Raw genomic sequence first — 6,000 nt, 5'->3', positions numbered from 1 at the left:
ATTTACAGAACAGCTTCTTAATCAGGTTATTGAGACTTTTTTGTCCCTGGTCCTGATGCTGCTGCCCCAAGAGAAGAGAAGAGATGACAGTCTCAACAATACACTTCTTGAAGATATGCAGCATCTTACTGCAAACCTTGAAACAGCTATGCTTCCTCAATAAGCTCTAGCTTATTGAGGAAGCTTATCTTGGTGGTATATGACCACCAAGATATTTATTCCACAACTATCTCTGACTGTTAAGTGTCATATTGGATTTCAATGATCATAGCAAAATTAAAAACAACACAAAAAAAAACCCTTTCCAGTGTATCATAAATGGAGCATCCCATCATTAACCTGTTTATATAAGGCTTTAAAAGTGGTTTCAGATACTGCCTTGAAAAAAAAGGCCTGAAGGTTATAAGGTAAACCTTCAAATTAACATCAAGTAACTTCTGTATCAAACAATTCGAATAATTGACATGACTCCACCTGTCAATCATTCTAGGAACTTTGTCAGCAACTCGCCGATCGGCGGTCGCTATTTGTCCCGAAGTACACGCCCCTTTTCTGAAAGAACTAAACCTCACACCACGTTGTTCTTTCTGCTGAGGAAGTAGTTTGTGAGGTAACATCGGTATGCATGTGCGCAGCGGTAATGCGGATTGTCGGGTAGCACAGGTTGCTAACGTGCTGCAGTCAAAGATTTCGAAATTATGGTCCAACTTTGTCAGTGGGGAACATGCAATCCCGACACTCATTACCCAGAGCGTGTAGAGGGCGGAATACAATTTTCTACACTTCCAAACCCAAACGGAGTCTAGAATAACGCAAGAAATGGATCAAGGCCTGCAGCCGACCTCATGTCCTGATGAATGAAATTGTGATCAACGGCAACTACTACATGTACAAAGGTAACTGGTTGTAAACATCCCATGTTTTGTCATGATGACACAATATAATAGTCAAATCAAAGATTAATACGATAAGGTAGTTATGCTTTACTTTATGTGTAAATTCAGGTAGCTCTGCTAACATCTGCTGCAATAACATTTAAGTACTTTTTATGCTAAAGTATTTTTATGAACGCATAATTTTACAAGCTTGCATTATTTAAGGTATTACTCACCTGCTTTTGCACTGCAAAGTACATCCGACACATCTTTCACACAAGCATCCAATGAGACTTTGTGCCCAAAGTTTTTCCTGTGGGGGAGAAAGACTTGGGCTTTAATGGTGATTTCTCCATTGTTTTCCGCAAATAACCTTACAGACCTGATGTATGACTTGGAGAATTTTCTTGCGTGTTGTCTTTGCCAGAAAGGACAAAAATGTCATGGGTAATGCATTGAGTTTGACTTCCTTTGCCATTATTACTCTCCTTGTCAGAGGTTTGTTCCACTTCTGCATGGGGCGGAGCTGGTGTCATATCAGATGCATTCATAGTGGAATAAATCACAAAAGAAGCAACACATATTTGTAAGATGGGTAGATATAAAAAACTTAAAAGGAACTGGTTGTTTATGTGCAACACAGTTATCGCTTCTGGCTAACATCTGTTTTGACAATGAAATATGTACTTTAGCACCACTTTATCTTGATTTTTATTGCGTTGAACAACAATCATCACCAAATTCAACGGCAATGACAGTTTGAATGCATGGCACTTTAATAATGCCACATAAATAATGTTTTGCTTAATCAGTGATGATTTCCTCTGCTGATGAGCTTTATTGAAATGATTTTGATGCAGCAGTATTTAGTACCTACCCACAATCCCAAAAACATCAGTACTTGATGTAATAGGTATTGTCTAGAGCAGGGGTCTCATAATAATAAATAATAATAATAAATAAGTATAGCCATATATTGTGCATATTGCTTTGTCTGTCAGCATAATTTGACCAGACCCATTCTGCTAATTAGAAGTATGGATACTAATTTGACTTTGCAGATACAGAAGGAAAGTAAACTCCTACTACAGACAAAAAAATCTAGACTTTGTCCACTAGATGTCAGGAAGCTCTCACATTTCTACAACGATCCTACTAACATCATGACCCTCAATAAAACTATACAGTAGAATACAAACAGGATAAATATGAAGAAATCCTAAAGTATTTCAGTATTAAAATTCTCCTGTGATGAAAGTTACTTTGAAATATTTAAACTTACTCTTTTCACTAGACATTATTTAAGTCTTTGTTACAAAATAGTTTTATAACTTTTGTTAAAAATATGGACATTTATACCAGTCATGTTAATTTTTGCATTTAAAATGGATTTTGAACATGTCTTTCAGATTACCATGGCACCCACCGTAAGAGGGAGACATCCCATTAAGGTAAAACAAGTGGAGGCATCCTCATGAATAAAATCCTTAGTACTTCTGTTTTTTAAAACTTCAAATGCCATTTAGTTGAACAATCGGAATAATCTCTTCATGTTTTTATAATTCTTTTGTAAGTTGCAGTTAATTTTTGTCTCCCATAGTATTTAGTATTCTCATTTTCTCATCTCGGCATTAAATGCACACTACAGAGTTGTGTGTGAATGCAGTCAGAAGATGGCAATGGTGTCAGGTTATTGCGTGGCTGTCAGCGTTGGTGGGCTTGGACAGGCATCGGCTCCACACCAAGCAGGGTTCCTTTCTGCCTGCTGGAGATCTTGTACTTGCTTCTTTAGTCAGCCCTAAGCCGCTGTCCCCACGCAGGGCTGCCTTCACCAGCGTTCACCTAAATCTGTCACACAGATTTGACACTGTGTCACTTGGAGTGCACTCTGAAATGACATGTATATAATGTGGAATATTGTGCACATTTACAGCCCGGACTTCCCTTAGAGCATGACCGGTTTTCTTGTGTGCATGTGGGTGTGTGAAAAAAAAAAAAACATAATAAATGAATGTCTGCGCTTGATATTAAAAATAAAGAAATAAATAACAACACAATATTACTTTATAAACATAAATGATGCTTTCATATTCAGACAAAATAATTTTTATCAGTCCTACAATCAAACAGAGTTTTTGGGCACATTAGAAATCTAAGACTATAGAAAATGTGTTTGCAAAAACATTTAAATGAAAAAAGAAACAGATGTGGGCTTATTGTTCTGAAGCAGATATAGTGGGCAGTTAAGTGACTTTTAACGATAGCGTTGTCCTTACATGTCACTACCCTGTCAAAAATGTTACTGTCAAACGTTTGCCGTGTTTAGGCCACAAACAACACAAATCAGCTCAGATTAGGCTCACAGCTATTTAGGCATGAGAAATTACACTAAATGCTCTTTTGTATCCTTCCTCCTGTGCGAAAACAATTTATACCATGATGCTTATTTTTAGACCAAAATGCATTCAGGCTCCTATTTTTCAGAATAACACTGCTGAAAGGAATAATAATATAAAGAATTTAAATGAAAAAATTTTGGATTTTGTGCATCTCAGGTAAGCACGGTGCTTAACATGTATGTAGTGTGTTTAATGTATGTGTATTTTCTTTTAATTGTATTTGTTAATTTTCACAGTTTTAATATAATCATTTGTGCACTGTTTTTTTTGTTGTTTTTTTTACTTTTTTCCCCTAGCTTCACTTCATTTAGTATATTTACATTATTTAACCCAATAATTGTTTAGTATTTACAGCAGCAGTTGGCAAGGCAAATATCCCATTATTAGGAGTAAAGTGAACAGTGCACAGAAAATTGGAATCTTTCTATTTAATTGTATTGATTTGATTTTGATCGTGCTTCTTTTTATTCTTAGATATGAACTGGTCTTGTTTTTCTTTTAAATTGCATTGGAGGGACATTTGTTGTGAATTGGTGCTATATAAATAATCTGAAGTGAACTCAATTATTCTTGTTCTAGCTTTTACAACCAACTCAAGAGGAAGCATCTTCCTGCACAGAAAGTTCTCAATTTGGAACAAAGAGAAGGCAGTGGGACTGAGTGCCCATTTCTTCCTCTCACATGGCTTTCACTCTGTCGCTTTCTTCTGCAGTATTTACTGAACAAAATTGTCACAACTCGGCCTTGTTGGCCAGTAAGAAGGATTTCTCACTCCCCAGTCACTGTGGCTTTGCCAGATGTATTGCACAAAAAGGCTTGAAACTGGGTTGCGGTTTTTAGGGTTCTTGTGGCATAAAGTTTTAGAACAATTTAAATTATTCTCAAAGCAGATGTGTGTGGTATCATGCAGATTCATTAAAAAGAAATTTGGGAGGGTAGTGAGATACAAAAATTCTAATCTGGCATAAGGCAGTCTTCAATTTTTACTAAATTCTAATAACATTAGCTGCTATTTTTGAGGCAAATCTATATTTGATTAGTATTTAACAAGATGTTGGCTCAGTCAATCATTACTCATACTTAAAATGATAGTAAATTAAGGATTATTATAACATTTCTGGCTTTGAGTGTTGGAGCAAAAATGTAAGTTTATAACCAGCTTAACTAATTTAGCAACAGCATTAATGCTAAAGTCAAACTTGCTAGCAAGCTGGGCTTTTTAACCCTTTGAAAGCTGACCCCAATGAAGTGCAAATTTGAACTTGTTAGAACAAATTCTAAAGTCTAGCATTATTTCAGTAACATTCTGTGCCTTGAATTGTTTAGCAACAACACTAATGCCAAAGTACAACTTGCAAGCAGCTGAGTTGCCTTTGGATTGTCATTGTCAACATTGTGAAATATTAGCTGAAATTGCAAGGGAGAAAGTTTACACACCACCTTGTTTGAATGGATTTAAAAAGTTGAGAATACCATTTTATTCTTTTACTTAGTTTTCTGACAGCCCTGATGCTATATTTCAACATTCTAGCCTTTCATTAGTATTGAAAGTTGATGTCAGTGAATACCACCGATTACTGGTTAAGTAAGTAGTTTAAATGCATATTTTAGAATCAATTTTTATCCAAGTCTATTTCAGTAATATTTTTGTCATAACCAGCTTAGCAGCAGCACTAATGCTCAAATCAAACTTGATATCAAGAAGCAATCATTAATAAATGATTATTTATTGTTCCTTTACAAGATGGAAGAGAAAAACATTGAGCAAAAATAATGTTTGCTTAGAAATATTGATTCAAATCTTTCAAAATAAACTGGATATATATTGTGACACCAACTTTATTGGCCTACTCTAAAACTTTGTTCTGTCTGTGTAAATGTATCAATTTGATTCCTATATTTTTTAAACAGTGACCTGTTGTATTTCCACCAACAGGTCTAGAAGTATGATTAAGCAAATAATCTTCAGCAAAACATAAGTTTTCATTTGAAATGTAGTAAATTTGATAAGCCATTTTCACAAGTTATTCATCTGAATTTTCCCTCTGAATGTCAGGGTTTTTTTTATTGATTGATTTATCATTTGCTGAAAAAAATTGAAATGGGTACAATTTTTACATCTGTCAAACAGGAAATCAAAAGGAAAAGTTATCCACACAGACATTAAATCACAACATGTTGTAGACCGCTCATTTTTTAAATACTAGGCTTTACTTTTAGTCAGATGAGACTAAAAAAAACTTTTTTGCCTATACATTATAATGCAGGGGATACTTCTTTTCTCACACAGGTGTTTAAGAGATCCCCTCTCTGATAAATCATGATTTGTAAACTTTCTCATAGACAGCACTGACAGGTTTCCCTTTGATAATGTAGAAAAATGGAGAAAGCGAGAGCTGGGCTTAAGTAGAGCTGTGATTTAGAGCGCAGAGATGCAGCATCTCTCCCTTCCAGTGGAGGCCCTCCTGGGTTTGATTTAATTCTCTCCCCGCACTATTAAAAAGGCCTTCCACTACCTTCAGCGCGTGCACCTTGCTGTCATAACTGGCACAAAATCATTAATCAATGCCGCTTGTAGCCAGTGCGACTAAGGCCCTTCGCAGTGTATATTTTTCCATTATTGATTGTGTGTGTAATGCATGAAGAAGTACAAAGATAGGTGTCCTCCTGTGTTGGAATGACCATATTAGGCCATGAGATGAGGGAACTATCTGGGCTTCATGTAG

General features: G+C 35.7%; 1 long non-coding RNA gene across 2 annotated transcripts in view; it reads left to right on the top strand.

The window, feature by feature from the left end:
• The first annotated feature begins 591 nt into the window (after nucleotides 1-591).
• Nucleotides 592-6,000, top strand: part of LOC114147708 (uncharacterized) — a 47,370-nt gene continuing 41,961 nt past the window's right edge. For both annotated transcript variants that reach the window (XR_003596106.1, XR_003596107.1), the window contains exons 1-2: nucleotides 592-896; nucleotides 2,285-2,326. This is a non-coding gene — a long non-coding RNA (uncharacterized LOC114147708). The remainder of the gene's footprint in view (nucleotides 897-2,284; nucleotides 2,327-6,000) is intronic.

This window comes from Xiphophorus couchianus, chromosome 7, assembly GCF_001444195.1.
Source record: "Xiphophorus couchianus chromosome 7, X_couchianus-1.0, whole genome shotgun sequence".
In the NCBI taxonomy this organism is placed as follows: Eukaryota; Metazoa; Chordata; class Actinopteri; order Cyprinodontiformes; family Poeciliidae; genus Xiphophorus; species Xiphophorus couchianus.
The sequence above is the reverse complement of the archived record's forward strand: the minus strand, read 5'-3'. Positions and strand labels throughout refer to the sequence as shown.